The sequence below is a fragment of the Ixodes scapularis genome, unplaced genomic scaffold, assembly GCF_016920785.2.
Source record: "Ixodes scapularis isolate PalLabHiFi unplaced genomic scaffold, ASM1692078v2 PGA_scaffold11__112_contigs__length_91849675, whole genome shotgun sequence".
NCBI classification, from domain to species: domain Eukaryota; kingdom Metazoa; phylum Arthropoda; class Arachnida; order Ixodida; family Ixodidae; genus Ixodes; species Ixodes scapularis.
Window position 1 is genome coordinate 15,931,054 of NW_024609837.1, and position 18,712 is coordinate 15,949,765.

General features: G+C 45.5%; 1 pseudogene; it reads left to right on the top strand.

Annotated features, from left to right (window-relative positions):
- Positions 1–12,652: 12,652 nt before the first annotated feature.
- LOC115313783 lies at positions 12,653–17,977 on the top strand (annotated as a pseudogene).
- The last annotated feature ends 735 nt before the right edge of the window (positions 17,978–18,712 follow it).

An 18,712-nucleotide genomic window follows, 5' to 3' on the forward strand; every position in this document is an offset into this window, starting at 1 on the left:
TCCTGCAGCCTGTGTTCTTGACCAAGCACACGACTGGAGATGTTTCTTGAAACGCGAACAGGCACAAAAGCTCAATTTCGCGGACAGATAAGTCGCATGGTCGAGGCATGCGAGTTAGCTAAAAATTACTCTCGGTGGAACAATTTTGTAGCCCTCGCCGCTTTCTTCAGATAATCAAAACTAATTAGGGTCTATTACCGTTTCTCCGGAGCCCATAGTTTCGGTTTTGATCGAAGTCTCCGATACGAAAGTTTGACATGAAAAGAACAAAAAACACCGGCAAAACAAAACCATGCTCGGCAAGTTTATGCGCACCGGCTACACTTAACTGTCTCAGCTCAAATACCCATAAAATTGTCATTCAACAAAAGAAAATTTGTTAAATTGAATGCGCCACTCATTCAGGCAGCCCGGCCGAGCCGACGCGACCTGGACTCAGCCGCCACGTTTGTTTGGTGGTGGCGCCCCCTATAGGTCGCTGGAGTCGCGAATAGGGAGACTCGGCAAACACGAGGTTGTAGAGCGGAGTTTACGAAGCCGCACGCTGACTGCAGACTCTCGCGACGACGTGTGGCGCCCCGCACTTCTCTCCATGAACTTTCAGATCTAAGTGTGTGGTGTGCGAGACTAAGTGGTGTACGAGGCTGAGTGATATACGAGATCTAAGTTTGTGGTGTACGAGACTAATTGGTGTACGAGATCTAATTTTGTGGTGTACGTTTTGAACACGAAACTGTGAGAAATAAAGACTCGCAATAAACGAGTGTCGTGTGTCCCTCTGTTTAATGTTTCTCTGCACCGTTATAGGAGCAGTTTCTGATTCAAACTTTTAAATCACTTGTATATAAAAAAAAATCGAACTCACTCAAATAATGGTTTAGTTAAACGGACACCATCAACCGCAGGTAAGTGTTACCTTGGCCCCCGAGACTCTCGACGCCTAAAGCTCTCCGTCAGGCCATTCCATTCGTCGGGAGAGGCTGATATAGAAGTAAACAAATGTCTCGAGGCTGTTCCCACCGCGCAGTGGCGCAAGGTAAGTGGCCGGAAATCACCATCATCGAGCTTGCTTGGCTTGCTGCCCGGATAAAAGGGATTTACCCGAATTATCCTCGTTGCTTCTCTCCACAACACGCGTTACGTTTTTTTCGAGGAAGCGGTAGGCTGAAATTCGAGTGAATTGCTCCTATCAAAACCGGGAATGATATAGAATAAATGCACGCCTGTTTATTTTCCAATAAACTGCGCGTCCAATCACCCTATGGAAAAAATAGTGCCGAGTCATTAGCGAGTCGCAATAAAGTTTATGACCCAAGCATACCCTTCCTCTTGTGAGAATAAGTGGGCGAAATGTCGTTCTCATTATTCCTTCGCAGATCGCTTCACTGAATAGGAGGTAAGAGCGGTTCGGGGGTTCTTTGGTCTAGTCGATTCACTTGAGACTTTATATCACATCGTTTCTTTCGTGATATCTTTGTTCGTTTAATTTTCCCATCGTTTCCGTTCTGTCGTTTTTCGCTTCTTGTCGTTTCTTTCATCGAGTAATCCTCGGACTTCGTCTCGCAGTGTGACTTCCGTACCGGCAGGCGCCGTTGGCAGCTTCGGCCTCTTCGCTGCATTGGAAATTTCTGCGATAATCTCTCCCGCTGTTTACTTATTTTCAGGGTCAGCTTGCTAAAACTGGCGTCTCAGGAAAGGCTGGGTGAAAGAAAGCACTGCCAGAGCCAGCGCACGAGCTGAGTGGCACTTGATTCGCGTTTCAGCGAGCACGCGCCTCTGCCTTTGCACTGTTTACAAAAATACAAGTTTTTTTTTTTTTTTTTTTTTTTACTTTTGTTTTTAGCTATTTAGCAGGCGTACCCATTATGAGCGACTAAAAGTAGTAAAACGTTTGAACCTGTAAATAGTTAAAAAAAATAGAGGGGAAGCAAAACGGGAATGCGTGACGGTTAGAATTATATCCTAAATGTCTTTCATTGGCGTGGCGACGGCAGAACAGTGTTTTCGCCCATACTGGAAGTGACAAAAATTCAAGACGGCTGCGCCCTCGTAAAAAGGGTCCACACGGCGTGCGCACATTTAACGCTCGAGATGCTTTGCCATATCGCCAATGACGAGCTTGGAATAGAGAAAGAAAAATATCATCTTTTTCCTTTGCTCCTGGTCTACCAATATACACACAGCAAAACAATAAATATAAAACGATACATTTACGTTCTCCTCCTTTCCTCGTACAATCCATCGATTGGAACAGCCTACCACCTGACGTTGTAAATGTTACCACATATTCCGATTTTTGTTTTATGTTGTCGCAGCTTAAAAGTGTTTCGATGTACCACTCCTGTTACAATCTCGCGAGAGATTGACAGTATCAATAAAGAAAGAAAAAAAGAAGATAACGGCTCTGCATTAGCATCCTCTTGCGCAGCTCCGGAGAAGCTATTTGCTATACGGCGAGAAATTGAGGGAGAGGAGGAGACGAGAGTGGGAGTGGGCGTCGGAACGCCGAGTTCTGACTCGAATGATCCTCCATACTCACAAAGCCTGGCAGTTCGACGACGGAGCCATGGAGTGCCGGTCGCAGATTTGGAGCGCGAGGATCGGGTAACGCAGAGCATTTCTCGGGAAACCTGGCCGTCAACGCACAGTTTTTGCAGCGGTGGCGGAGACCCGAAACATAGTTTTCAAACCCGACGAAAAAAGAAGCGGTAGCGCGAGGAAAGCGAGGAGCACGAAAGGACGTTCAATCGCTCGGGAGAAGTGTGTTTTGGCGTCTCGCCGCAGCGGGGCGCCCGTCACGTGGCTCTCCTCTCATCCGTTGTCTGCAGCTCTACCTTTCTTTTGAATTTCGGCGGCCGCTTCTCGTGGCGATCTGCCAGCCCTTGTCAGTATTAGCGGCGAGATGTTTTTGGTGGCACCCTCCTACGGTTCCCCCTGTGACGTCCTTACCTTCCAAACAACAAGTTCGATATGTTTGTAAGGAACATGGTGGAAGCTTGAAATCATTGCGCTCTCAAAGGAACACTGCCAACACCGTCAAAATTAAAGTTCTTTCGTTCTTCTTATTTCCGTCCATGATAAATCCTTTTCTGACGTCATATTCAGCGTTCGGCCAATCGTGGAAGGCCGACCACAGCGACGCTTTCGGTCGCGCACGTCGCCAATAGAGGAGGCTATTGGTCGGGCAAACGAGCGTTCGGAAGGGTCGGAAGAGAGCTTTACGCGCCTAGAATCTCGGAGGCCATGGTGAGAGTGACGTCAGACCAACTACGGTTAAGGGTGTCCGACGGCCGTCCTCAACCCGAGTTACGTTTAAATACGCTTATTTAAATACGCTTAGAAGTTACAGCCAACTATACATACTCCAGCTAAACAGGCACCTTTAGCCGGGGTTAAGTCTGACCTCCACTTAACTGCAGTTAAGGGGGCCCGTGTAACTACGGTATAAAAACCGCATCCTCTTACAGACATGCAGCAATCCAGAGCGGCCGCGCGGAACGCCGACAAACTTACGGCGCAAAGACATCCGAAGACGAAAGGGAACCAGCGCCGTATCCTTCCACGCTGCGTCGGGAGCCCCAGTATACTTCCTTGCTTCTCGCACAAAACACCTTGGCGCCGTTCACTCCGTTCACGGTCGACATCGCTTCCCAGAGACGACATGGAAGTGTGGCAAGCTCTGGAACGCTTCATCGAAGCAGACCCGAAACATACAATCAAAGGGGGAATAAAAAGAAACACAAGATATGCTAAGTACAGTTGCATGTCCCGGGGAAACCCAGCCTTCACTGCCAAGTGTGGCGGAAACCGTAGCAGCTGTGCGTTGTCCTCGCTACGCTTATATGCAGCCTGCTGCAACGTAACAACTGCCGAAGAGGTGCGCTGGAATTTCCCAGAGATAAGCGACGTTGCCACGGCAGTCAGTACAAACTTATCGGTGACCTTTACCTGTGAAGTCATGTATACTGCATGGAACGCAAATGTTTACGAAGCAAAGTAACGGGCTCTAGTTTAGCTTGTTGGTGCACAATACTATAATAGGGACAGGTGAACTTGGGACATACCGCTGGACAGACATCCTGCAGCGGTATGTCTGTCCCCTTTTCTCTCTATATTCTATTTTCCTAAGTTCAGATAGCCTATATTGTAGTATACAAAGCGATCCCTTGAATTTGATTAGAAGACATTTAAACAGTCGTTTCGGGGAGTGAAGGAGAACATTGTTGATCAATTTCTCCGCTACATTTAAAGGAACGATGGAACAATTTTTATACTTTCAGTAAATATCGCTTAGAAATGGATTTTTCACATTGACACTATGCTGCCATTTCTAAGGATTAAGGGGGGAGGGGGGGGGGGGAGGGGGGGGAGGGGACTCGTCAAGCGGCGCCCGTACAGTTTCATCATCATTATCACCAACGCCACCACCATCATTATTAGCATCATCATCATCCTCATCATCGCCATTATTATTATTATTATCATAATTATCACAATCAAAGATGAGTAGCTTAGAAATTTATTATCAAAATGGCCGAGGCTTATGAACTTAAGATGATACTTTTTTTATGTTACTTTAGCAAACTTTTCAGTGGTTTGTCTTACGGGACCCTGGCTATGATCAGGAATATCGAATTCTGATTACTTTCCACCAAGTTTTGATGTGCATCGTCGCGATCGTGACAGCTCTGGGTGGTGTTGTTGTGATTGCCCCGGACAAGGGTCTCGTTTCAACAAGGAGTTCGTATTTATAAAAACATCCCGAACCTTTGTGGCTTGAGGTGGGCTGCAACCGCCAAAAGCGTATTTTGATTTGCGTTTTTTTATCTCTCTTCGCAAGTTCCTCCGGATGAATTGAGTAATTGCCTCACTAACATAGAAGAAACTGTGATCAAGCTCGACTCCTTTAAATATTTAATCTTAGAAGACTTTAATGCCCCGGGGATGGACTGGACGAATCTTAGCAATTTGTTGAACAACCTTTTCCTTCGCACAAGTGCAACCTGCTCATTATTTTTGCCGCTTTCTTGACCGCTTTCTTGGTTAAAATTCCCGACTTATGCTTTTTCGAACACGAATAATATAAGCGGAACCTTTAGTGAAGTACAGATGGTAGCGCTAGATAAATATCACCCCGCTTTAAATATAGTGTTTCTAATATTTTTCAGGCCATCAGGTGTTACCAGATGCAATGTCCTATCGTACAAGGGCTATAACTTTCGCAAGAAAGAATACATCGGACTCTATCACCACTTCTCAGAAGTCTCCTGGTCCCCAACCTTACATAGCCAGAAGGTCAATGATAATGCCACCAAATTCACTTAATTACTTCAAGATGGTATAAACAAATATATTCCTTTAAAAGAAAACCTCAAAGCTAAATTTTCTGACTGGTGTTCACCTGAGTTATGAACACACTTCAAGCGAAAAAAGTTCCTGAACCAGAAGGGGAAGAGAAGCTGCCTTCTCAAATGAAAAACTTAATTCAAGCATTGCAGAAAAAAATGTAAAATATTATTGAATCGAGATCGCGAGGTGCATTAAAAAACGGTGGAGTCTGATTTAACGGTAAATAACCAAAAGTTTCTTGCAGTACCTCGGTTTGCCTACAGCAAGAACGGAGAGACCATATACAATTGTTATAGATGGTGTCTCTGCAAAAGAAGCACATCAGAAATATTTTCTAATCATTTCAGCTCTGTTTTCGATGATCACGTAAATTCTCCCTTTCCTGATTCTCACCCGGAAGGACTTTTGGGGCCTGCTACACTCGATTTGAGTAAACAAAAAAATATCTGCAAAGTATTAAGGAAACAAAACCAAAGCATCTGGTCACGATGAAGTACCAGCAGTTCTAATTAGAACCTATCGTGATTTATTCACCGTTGTCTTTTGTGCATATTTAATAACTCTTTAAAACCCGGAATATTCCCAGACATGTGGAAGCTCGCTGCAATTGTTCCCGTGCTTAAGTCTGGGAAGAGTGGCGATGTTTCCAATTATAAACCGATCACCCTTCTCAGTTCCTTCTCAAAGCTTTTCGAAACTGTTCATCATAAATTTTTTTATCTTTCTTATTTAGAAATACCATCACTCCTAACTAACATGACTTTACTCCTGGCAGGTTGACAACAACAAATTTGGTTATTTGTACGTCAATAGTTTCCCGCGTTGTCTGTAAGCAAGGTGAACTTGACGTAGTTTATTTTTTTATTCAAGCAAGGCCTTTGACGCGGTTGACCATGTAATGTTACTATCTAAATTGTCTTACTACGGTGTTGGTGAAAACGTGATAGAATAGTTCGCAAGTTATCTGCTGAGTGTAAAGGGTTTTGTACGAGTTAATAATATGATATCCACAACCCAATGTGCCTCGCGGATCCGTTTCAGGCCCTCTACTTTTTTTTATGCGTCAGTGATGTCTTTCTTGCTATCTCGCACTCCTTATTCCTGCAATACGACGATGACATTAAAATATACCGTGAAATTCGAACTCTTGGCGACGACGTAAGATTACTGGCACTCAGAAATTGGTGTAGGTAAAATCCGTCTGAACCGTTCAAAAACCAAAGTATTGACATTTTCTCGGAAAACTCAAAATTTCGGTTTGGCTCATCGAATTGATGGGGACTGTATGCGGAGCGCAAGCTCGTCTGCTTCTTGTGCGGGAGTTGCGTTGACGTCAGAAACACACCGAGCGCTGATTGGTTCTGGTTGAAGGTTAGTGGGCAGACCTGAAGACATCTTGCTAAAGACTTTCAGGAAACCGTTACCGTGTTCCCCGTACCTTTGAAACATGGGACTTCAAACGCGCCTGAAGTGATACCGACGGCGGGGCGCGCGCCTAAAAGCATGTTTCAAAGACTTTAGTACTGTTGTACGCCGAACGCTAACGGTTTACTAAATGTCCCTATCAAATCAGTTCTACCTTTTTTTTTTCTTTTTTTAGAAATGGATTTATTATGGGTTATTTAGCTTTGCATTCTATATATGCAGGGTGCTTCAGAGAACGCAGGCCAAATCAGTCCTGCGAAAATTAAGCATCGCACAGATAAAAAGGTTGATGCCGTGTCGGTGTCTGCCCAAAAGACCATTTAGAAAAAATAATAACGTTAAGAAAAATAGTTTTTGTTTTGTTTTTTTTAGAAAGTAACATTTTATTTGTTTATTTTAAGTCCACAGTTTCAATTAGAAACGTACTGGGCATCATCAATAACCCCTATATCAATCCTTTTTGGACAAGTATAAAGCGTGCCGAACATTTTACCATATTTTGAAAAACCCTTCAATTCTGTATACCGTGTACTTGTATTCTGGTTTCGGATTCTTATTCAAGCGCATCTTGATAGTAGCCGTCCTGCCCTCCGACGGCCGAAGCGCCGAACCAAGGCCAGACAATAGGCCGATCTCACCAGCCATTTGACTACGCCACCGCTGCCGCAATGCATCGAGGGAACTTTAGTCTTTTTGCGCGTGCGATAACCTCGCTGGAGCATTGCGCGTGTAAAGCACGAAAAGGCACGAGCCCTCGCGTGCACGGCCGTCTGCCTCCCGAGAACTAAAGTTATGGCGGCGTCACGCATGCGCCGAACGCTTAGTGAGATCGGTCTATTCGCCAGTCTCCGCCCCGCCTCCCTTTCCTCTCTCGTAAAAAAACGAAGTAGTGTAGCGCGCGCGCGTGACCAGGCGACCAGGAACGCCTCGCTGTTCGAAAGAGCATGACATTGCAAGATTGAGCTTTGACTTTTGGACTGACCTTGGTTCCGCGCTGCAGCCGTTGGAGGGCAGGAGAGCTGCCGCCAAGATGCGCTTGGATAAGAATCCGAAACCAGAATACAAGTACACAGTATACAGAATTGAAGGGTTTTTCAAAATATGGTAAAATGTTCGCCACGCTTTATACTTGTCTAAAGCCTAATTCACATGCAGCGGTTTTGGCCCTAGAGCGGCGCGATTTCTGCCGTCGCGGCGCTCTGGCCAGCACCAGCAATTCTGCGGCACGAGCGCCGCGACGGCAGAAATCACGCCGCTTTAGGACCAAAATCGCTGCATGTGAAACACGCTTGAAAAGGGATGATATAGGGGTTATTGATGATGCCCAGTAAGTTTATAATTGAAACTATGGCCCTGAAATAAACAAATAAAAAGTTACTCTCTAAAACACTTTAAGAAATATATTTTTTCTAAACGTTATTATTTTTCTAACTGGACTCTTGGGACTAACACGGCATCAACCTTTTTGTTTGTGCGATGCTTAGTTTTCGCAGGAGCGATTTGGCCTGCGTTTCCGGAAACACCCTATATATATGTATATATTGGGAGTGAGTGAAGATTGACAAGTGCAGCCGTGGTAATATTGTGAACTAAGAGGGGAGAAGGTGATTATTGAATTTATTGCATTAAAGTTAGCGAAAGGGAAAGGGAAAGAGAACTGGTGAAAAATTGGGCCAGGAGAGGGGATTGAACCCGCAACCTTCCCCTGTCCGGGTCGACGCCTTAACCGATTAGACCATCCCGGCCACTTCCCTTTCCCTAACTTTAATGCAATAAATTCAATAATCACCTTCTCCCCTCTTCGTTCACTATATATATATATAAATATATAAAGTGTATTTCTTTACGAAAACCAGTGCTTCTTTTAAAAGTCCAGACATGCTAAATTTAGTTTAAAAAAATCAAGTTCGAAATGAGGCAAACGAATAAAAGGACGGCAGGGTTTTGATGATTGTCGATTAAGACACATTTGAATCTCTCCCGATCACAAAGTATTAGCGACAAACCAAAAGGACCTCTTCTAAGGTTATCTATGTACAATCTCGTCAAACGAGCCTTTAAATACCGTTTATTATTTGTAGTCTGGAAACTTGTAAAGTGTCCCAAGCGCGCCCCTGGGGACAACGAGCGAAACGTTTGGAGTATCGCGTTGGAATTGAGCCACGTAAAGCGCGTGCCATTGCATTCTGACCATTGAAAATTGTATATTTGTATATTGTGTTTATACTGAGAAGACAAATTATGGAATACGATACACTTTGAGATTTTCTGCAAGTTCAGAGCGCTTTAAAAATGCTTTTTTTTTTTTTGTTATTGTTGGTTTTTCGCTTCCCGTTTTTTAAACCTACACCACACCCATACATAGTTCGTGAGTAATCGATGTTTAGTATAGGAAGGCCGAGCATCTCTACGTGCTTTTCATACGTGCATGTGCCAAGTGTGAATAAGTCAGAAGGTCCGGAGAACACAGAAAGGAGGAAGGGGGGGGGGGGGGGGGGGGGGAGCGCCAGCATTTTAGCGTAGGCACGCTGTTTTTGTGATGTTTCTTTTTTTTTTTTTATAACTCCAAAACATGGGAGCACCGAGGAGAAACAAACAAGTAAACGGAACAAACAGCGCTAAATATCTTCTAAATTTTTTTTTTTTCCAGAGCTCTTTTTTTAGCGCTTTACGGCAAACACGACAAGCTACCGTCCCAGCAAGCCAATACGAGCTTCGTAGTAGAACGCATTAAAACGTTCGGCAGGAAATAGCCACAGTATACAGAGCGCACGTCAGCTGCCTCGCTTTCGACGCTGATACCGGCTGTCATGAAGGCCATAGCCTTAGGCGTTTGTCAGGTTATGCACGAGCCGTATGCACCTTGAGCTCACTGCTGGCTTGGGTGTAGTCGGAGACCTCTGGTGAGGGTGTTGCCTTCGGCGACATCAAGGTTTCAATCGCAAACGAATCAAATCGCGGCGTCAAACGTGACTTTGCGCACGAACTGACTGCGACGCCGTTCCGATGATCAGACCAACGGATTGCGTCTGGCCGGAGTGGCCGCAGTGATGTACAACCACCAACTGCAGAAGTCTTATACGGTGCCTGCCAAGACCAGACAAATTTTAAATGTTCCTTCCGGGGGGCGCCAGCAGAGACATTAATAACAAAATCCAAGTAAACAATACAGAGGAGGGAAACAAATCTCTCCATCCCTCCCTTGCAAATCTCCGGAATAGTTACGATGCATCTAGGCTGCAGCACTGGGAAAGCCATGTACCATAAAATAGTTGACGCCGAGTATAGTATAGCAAAAGGGACGCCAATCTTGATACTTAGCAACGTTATAACATAAATGTTTTAGCTTTCTTTAGGAACTAAAAAGCAGGATAAAGACGGATTCGAGGAACGCTTAATTGGTAACCGACATTTGAAAACCGAAACCGAAAATAGCCAAAGCGAAACTAATTTCAGAAATATAACGGTAACCGTAAACATCACCGAGCAGTTATTATGTTCAGTGTAAATCTTTGTTTAAAACAAAACTTCACAAAAAGAAAAACAATCTTTAGTTATTTTGTTTCTTTTTTAAAGATATGCATTTGCATAAAACACTGCTTCGCACAATACTCAATGCGCCTTGTCGCATTGCGCATTCAGCAAAGCTCTTTTTATTCTTTCGTAGGCGGGGCCTCTGTTATAGTTCTTATGTTGCATTAGACCACAGACACCTATCCGCTGTGCATGTTTCCGCAGACTATGACTCTGGTTCGACGGATGACCATTCACAAGGAAACTTTCCAATATGTTAACAAATCCATAGAGCCGTATATTAGGAGAGTTTCGCCAATGGGAGGAGCAAGGGCCGCCGCCAGCGCCGAATATTCACCCCGCGGTTAGAGCGTAAACTAAGAGTGCGACACAGCGTCGACCAATCAGCAGACCGCGGCGTCACAATATTTCAAACGACATTTAAATCGTGAAATAGAAGCGTTCCATCTCGGTGTCTCCGTGACAATAGAGTCAATAGAAAACAAGCAGCAATGATCGCCACTACGCAGTTTGCTCTGGTTTGGAGCGCACGCGTTCGGTTATTCTACCGTCGAATATGGCCGTGACGAAAATGTCACATGCGCCACATTTTCAGTCATCAAGAGGCATACCTTTTTACTCTAGCGACACTAAAACGGCTTACACGCTCGCCTATTCAAACCAATGGTTGACCAAACTCTGCCAATGCACGGCTCTGCAAATCCACAGCCCAACACGCGCGTGGTCGTGGCTTTGGAAAGTGATCACCTCGGCCAGAAGCGACGCCATCTAGAATAATAAAGGCCTCCGAACGCCCCCCCCCCCCCCCCCCCCCTCTTTCTCCGTGAAACGTCACCACGGTCGGATGGCTCCTACTCAGCAAACAAACCCGAGCCCGAGAGCCCTTCGACGCGTTCATTGGACACGAGGTCCAGCCGAGAACTGGCGCAGCGCTCGCGTCCAATCCGCGTCTTCGTTCAATCTCGCCGTGATGACGTCTAAATTCTAGTGTGCAGGCACTTCAATTATTCTAGGTGGTGTTGCCAGAAGTCCCCTAAAAATAAAAAGGATGGTGGAAGTGATGTTTTCCGGTCACTCACGCTACTGTCCATGTAGCGGCGTTCTCTCATTTTTCGTGGGCAACGCGTTGATGTATACAGTCGCTGACGGCATATATTAAGAAAAAGGCGGAGCGTGACAAGCGCCGGGCATCTCACTGTCGCTTCTCAGCAATCAGAAGGTGGGATTCGCCGATAAAAGCGCCGAAGAACGAATCGCGAACATCAATGAGCCACGCGTTTCTCTTGGTGAGAGCCGCTAAAGAAGCTACGTGTACACTACCAGCACCCCACTCTCAGGCCGCCAGGGTGCAACTGGCAACAATGACAAAAAAAAAAGGGAAAGATCTTTTTTCTTTTTTCCCCGATACATTAATGCCTATTTTTGGGGGTATTCCACACTGCCTGGTGATAGAGGGATAAAATCGATTTGAGAGGGGCGAGAGGCATATGCTTAATCTTTGTAGACTCAGGTACAGGTGGCGCAAGCTACCACCCGTTACGGAGGGTACAGCCATTAACATCCACCTAGCCATCCATCCAACTTCCTGAGCTATAGACGTTTGCAAGTACGGCTTCTGGGCGCCGCCATCTTGATGCTGGTGTGGGTAGATCGTCTGATAGTCAAGCACTGTTGCTGAGCCCGTGGTGAGTACGCCTCCGCAATGCTCGATTCGCTATCGGACGATCTACCCATACCAGCATCAAGATGGCGGCGCCCAGAGGCCGTATACTTCCACGCGTGTGCAGATGCGGTGTTAGGACGTTCAGGCGGTATCTTTCATCCCTGTCACGGACCTGTGTTTTCAACCTTTCCGAAGGACGGAAAAGCGTTTCCTGCGATTTGAGAAAGAGATTTAAAGCTAACTGGCAGCCACGATTTTCAGCAGCAAGATGGCTGTCGCTACACTGCAGCGTAAACCTTATCTAGCCACTCCGGAACGAAATCAAAGGTGCGCTCAATTCTCACCAGCTTGTGTGGAACAAACACGCTACCTGTGATGCCTAGAGATTCTTGGTGGGTTTTGCCGCGGCAATGGAGGCCCTTCAACTTTCCTCGAAACTTTTGAGCTAATCTCAGTTTTTAATTGGTGCGTCGTTTGTTGCTTGTTATTTGTTGTTGACGACAAGTTCAAGGAACAGACTCATTGCCGTGGCCTCGAGAGGCCATTAGACCCTTTTCAAATGCCCGCTCTATCGCCTGTCCGCCATTTCCCGATCACCTACTCTGAGCACGTAATGGGCACGAGGGCCGAGTCAGCGTTCGGCGAGGGCTTGGAACTAATCACTCGCTACGTGTCCGAGTAATGGCGATTGCCAATGTAAATTTTCTGAACGATTTCAAGTAGAGCTGCTTGACGCCTAACACTGCCCTCGGAACTTAAAAGATGCCTCCTCGATATGTCGACCGCTAGTCCGGTACCAGTTAACTAATAGGGAGTTTTCGTAGATCGTTTTGGCCTTTCCGCAACGCTATCCGCTACCCGCTACGAGACCCGCTAACAGAGGCGTAGCGGAGACTCAAAAAAGTGCTTTCGTAGACCGTTCTCTGCGGGCTACGGTACTGCGATTATGACAGCGCCACTAGCGGTCGTAAAAAGCACTATATAAAACATTAAACGCATATTACTGCAACCATGTATTTGTTTATTCAGAGTGTCTCTTTTCGAACACAACACATGTTTAGTTTACGATTATGAATGTTAATCTTTTTTCTGGATAAATTATTTGTAGTATATCTTGCCAGCTTGCGGTAATCGCGCTTTGCTTAAAGCCAGATTCAGTTCGGCCAGGCCAATCCTCTCTTTGTCATCTCGCGCTTTTTTATGTTCGTAGAAGCGTTCTCCGCCATTTCCCGAAGATGCAGCGGCTCAGCGTTCTCGAGGATAAACTTTTATTGTCCAGTTTAAGTTGGAGGGAAATAGAGGATGTCTATTTGGTGCTTTCGGAACCGCCAAAGCGGTGTTATGTTATTTCACCGATGTGCGCCACTGGTATGGTGTGGTTTTGGAATTTGTATTCTATAAACGGGGAAACACTATTGTTCTTTTTTTTTTTTTTTTTTTAAGCGCCACCGACTGTTGATCAGCAAAGAATTTTGTCTTTAGTCTTTAGACTTTATTTATTTGGCTCTGGAGAGCCGCGGCACCGCGGGAAGGCACCAGCTCGTACCATAAAGGCCCGCGGTGCCGCGTCTAGTGAACATGATAATGTCACGAGTATATACATGCATAATGACGACGACATTGATTGTTGGTATTGGGGAGGATGGCAGTCCCATTTGCAGAGGTCCAGATTTCGTGGAGGCGGGTTGGGCGGGTGAGAAGCGAGCTGGGGGATCTGGCACACCGTTCGATCGGTGCATGAAGGAGCCTCTGAAACATTATGGCGCTGTTGCTCACTGGGGTCCACTGCGGTCGAAGCATCAGGTTCCAATGAGGGAGGTAGCCCAGTCAAAGTAGAAGCTGCCGCCTCCGAGCCACCAGGGCTCAGATTGAGGCACCGCCGTCGCCCGGTGCGTCATCCGCTCAACGTCGTCGTCGTTGTGTTCTTTATTTATACGCGTATATATGTATAAATAAAATAAGATAGGTAAAGAGACACACAATCGAACGCCCAGCGTATCTCGAGATCCGCTATTTCGTAAGGCGCCTCCGCAACCACGTCCGCAACTGCGCAAGGTCTGCGCTAGATTGGCGCATGCGCAGTAGTTGCGGAGGCGTAGCGGATAACGTAGCGGAGGCGTAGCGGAGACGCCAGAACGATCTACGAAAACTCCCTAATATGCTGGTTAAGCGGGAACCCTTAACCACAATTAAGCATGGCTTCGGTCACACTCAACCGAAATTAAAGGTGCCCGTGTCATGCTATACTCACACTATACTTTGTTTCACCTTAGGTCCGAGCGTGGCCAACGTTATGAGCCGAAGGACCAATGTAACGGCGAAAAAGGCACGCCGTCATGGCGTGCTCTTCGCAGGTGATATGACCAGCGGTGTTCGCCGTCTTTCTGTGCGTGCTCCTCCGCCGGCTCGTCCTATCAAGACGCGTTGCCATGACGTTGCGCTTTTTGCGCTGTTTGATAAAACCTTCAGCTCATAACAACGGCCACGCTCGAACCTAAGCTGAGACCAAGTGTAGTGATGGGCCGAACTTTTGCCGAATCGTAAATTCGGCGCCCAATCTTGGGCGCCGAATTTTCAAACAACAATCGGTGGAATAAATATTTTTCAAAGCTGTCTATTTGCCTACCGCCTGCTATATGGTCGCTTCATTCCCCAAAGCGTCCTGGCATCAAAGCATCAACAATCATGATCGGAATGGCCATTTTAATGCCTCCATTTTTAAATGTTTGCCTTTCTTGATTATTTTTATTATACTTTAACAGAGGGTAGGTAGGCATACCACTTTCTTTCCTTAGCAGTAATGTTAGCTGGTCTCTCGGCAGTTCTAATTTCAACACCAGACTGACCGCTCTCGACTGTAATGCCCCTGTCCCACTAGAGCGACAGACAGAAACAAAAGACAGCGACAAGCCTCAAACCCATGAAGCATGCTCGCGATGGTGCCTTTGGCAGGCGTTTAGTCGTTCGGTGCTCGTGAAGTAAGCACGAGCGATTGCAAGTCTGGCAAAGATACACTCGCGCACATGCTGCTCGTATTTGAGCATAGCCTCCTTTATTCTACAACGCCTCTCAAATCACAAAAGACTCTGGTTTGAGGCTTGTCGCTGTCGTTTGTTTCTGTCTGTCGCTCTAGTGGGACACGGGCATAACTGGGATTATTTCAACAATCGCTTTCCGTAATTACGCTATAAAAAATATTCATAAATTTATTTTAGCTGCAAGTCCGCCTTCTTCATTGTTAAATAACGTTTTCAAAGCCCTTATTCGAGAAAGACGTTATTGACAGGGAACAATCTCTGCCATCGAAGCTATCTCTGTTGACGTGTTGCCGGCCCGAAATTCGCTCAGCCAACGATCAGGGCAACACACGTTGTCCGACAAAAATTGCTGCTCTTCTTGTTGCGGAAAGTTGTCCTACTGAGGCAACATTTTAGTTGTCGTTCATGTTGCCCTGCTGTTGCCGCGATGTTACAGGTTTGTCGGACAACATGGGGAGCGAGCAACAAGTTGCCCGACTGTTGGACAACGTGTTGTGTTGCTGTTGCCATCGTGTTGCCTCAGTGTGAGAGGGTCTTAAAGAATAACATATCATGCCTGCAGCTTGACGAGCAAGGGTCAGCAGAAATGGCTTTGGTATAAAATAACTGTTGATAATACGTCCCTTTTAATGGGTGCTGTTTACTGACCCCCTGGCAGCCACGTTTCCTTCTTGGAAGATCTGAAAAGCTATATCTGAGCCTTGTGCACAGTAACGACAAAATTATTCTTGCCGGAGATTTCAACCTTCCCCATATATATTGGAAATGCTCGTCGGCAGGATTACCGGACCGTGAAAGCTCGGAGTGTTTATCAGATATTGCGTTTATATTTGGTTTATAACAGCTCGTTTTATCACGCACGGGATTTCAAGGGGTGCTGGAATCAATCCCTGATCTAACTTTTGTTAGCCTTGAACTTTCGAATCCATCTAAGGTTTCTGTTGAGGAAGGACTCAACGACCTCAAAATCGTATTTCTTACACTCCCATTCAAACCGGCTCCGTATAAACCGGCAAATGACACAACGTATATGATTTTGACAAGGCAGATGATAACTCCATCCTTGACGTTCTCGGAGAAATTTACGAGGGGTTTGTCTCGTTCTCCTGTAGCCCTAATACAAACTCAAACACGCTATGGGGTAAATTCAAACACATTGCAGACGAGTGCACTAACCGTTTCGTTCCTGAAAGGATTATAAACCCAGGCAAGACGAGTCCTTAGATTTCTTGAGGAATAATACAGTTGGGCAGAAATTTTAATGGACAGAGAAACGCTTCCGAAAGGGCTCACTCAAACCAACCGTCTCACACCCTCCAACGTCTTGTCGCGGAACATAAAGCTAAAATTAAACATGCTAAATTTCATTACCATAGTACAACCCTTGTCAATTTCATAAAAACGTCACCTGCGAAGTTTTGGCGTCATATTTTACCGAAACGGGTCTCCCTAAAGAGCTTTTCCGTCGGAGGTATTGTTACTCAAGATAGCAAAACGATAGCAACTGGTTTTAATGGGTACTTTGCTTCTCTAAGTGATCTTGTCATATCAGAAGAGGGTCTTCTCAATTCATTAACCAATCTGGATTGCAAGAAAACTCAGGGACACGATATGCTACCCAAGGAAACGGTATACTCCAAGGATAGCAAAATATTTGTGTATCAATTTTTTTTTTAAATCTCTCTCAAATGCAAATTTACCAAGTGACTAGAAAATAGCTTAAATACAACCAATTTAAAAAAGGGCAAAAAAAAACGATCTGCGAAACTGTCGTCCTATTTCAATAACATCTCAGTGCTGCAAAATACTCGAGCATATAATTGGGAAGCATATCCCTAGCTTTCTAGACCAACATCAAATACTAAGTCCGCACCAACACGGATATAGAGGGGGCTACTCGACAACCACACAGCTCTTATTTACTATCCATGATTTTTCTTCCGCACTCAATAAAAACGAACAGGTGAATGTTAAATTTTTAGATTTGGCTAAGGCTTTTGATGTTGCCTCGCATCTGTTACAGAAGATTCATGCTATATTAAAAGAAATGACCAAATCTTAAATTGGCTGCACGCATTTCTGACAAATAGGCTGCAATTTGTTTCCTTTAGTGGTTCTGCTTCGAATAAATGAACTGTTACATTCTGTGTATCGCAAGGCTCTTGTCTCCCATCGCTATTATTTTATTGATACTGATGTAAATATCAAAGTGTCTGCTGATGATTGTATTCTATATAGCATCATTGATTCCCCTGATGACCAGCTGAAACTAAACATGTGCCTTTCTAAAGTTGCCTCCTGGTGCAGGACTTGGCAAATGAATTTGAACCCCTCCAAGTGTGTAACTATGTCAATAAAACTAAAGAAATACCCTTACCTTTTTTGCTACAGCGTAGACGGGCATACACATAACCGCGCTTCAGAGTACAAGTATCTGGGAATTACTATTTCGAATAAGTTGTCCTGGAACTCCCACATTGCTTCTGTTACCTCCGAAGCTACAAACAAACTCTGGCAATAAAAATGATCACTTAAATTCGCAGCCCCTGAAGTTAAATTACTAGGATATAAAACGTTGATTACGCCAACACTGGAATACGCAAGCGTCGTCATTAAAAAAAAAAAAAATTAGAAATTCTGCAGAGACAATTCCTGACATTTATTTTTAATAAATATGGGCGGTACGATTCGCCGACATCATTAATGGAACAAACAGACCTGACTCCTCTCTCCCACCGCGCGATAACTGACAGGCTGAGAACTCTCTTTCAGATCATCACGGACAGCCTTCACATCAACACAGACCACATGTTTAACTTCTCCATCAGAACGAACACTAGAGCTTCACACCCAAGATATATAAGCAATTTTCAGGCCCGCATAAATTTCTTCGAAAATTTGTTTTTTCCACGAACTATATTCGATTAAAATAGCCTTCACCTCAGCATCACTAATTCAGATTCACTAGAAAACTTCCTGCACCGCCTGGCCGCCTTATAGCAAGCGACTTGCTCATCATGCCGAAATGTATTCATTTCCCTAAACAGGACGTAACGAGAGGTTTAGAAAATATGAGACTCTAAAGGCCGGTTCACACATGCAGCGAAGCGCTAATGTAGCGCTTCTCACGTGTCGTCCGCTAATTATTGTCTGCCATGAACAACAGTATTGACGGTGTGATACAAAGCTGGTGAACGCTCCCGTCAGCACGCGCTTAGCGCGAGGTCAGCGCTACGCTTGTAGCGCTCCGCTACATGTGTGAACAGGCCTTAACGCGTTGGTGCCCACAAGCAGTTTGGGGCGTCGCAATGGGCGCGTTTAGTAGCGCCTCCCTTGCCCCCGAACGGAGTGACTCGCGATTCAGAGCTCTTTGGATTTTCTCGCCGAAAATCGTCACCAGTCAGGAAATGACGTCATCTTTAGTTCCTTTGACTCTACGTGCACCGTCTCCGGACTCGGTGCTTCAGAGCTTGACTCCGAAGCCCCGGAGTTACGTGCACCGGAAGTGACTTTTGGCCGTCCAGTGGAAGGAGTCAGTGATTCCCTGACTCCGGGGCCTCTACTGAACGCGCCCATTGGGTATGCGCAGAAATCCCGCGCATGCTCTGTGCGCACCCGCAAGCTGCTCGGTGCGCCCAAAAAGATTTATGCCCCTTATCCTATAATACTCTCTATTGAGGCACCTTAGACGCGTTTATTCGAG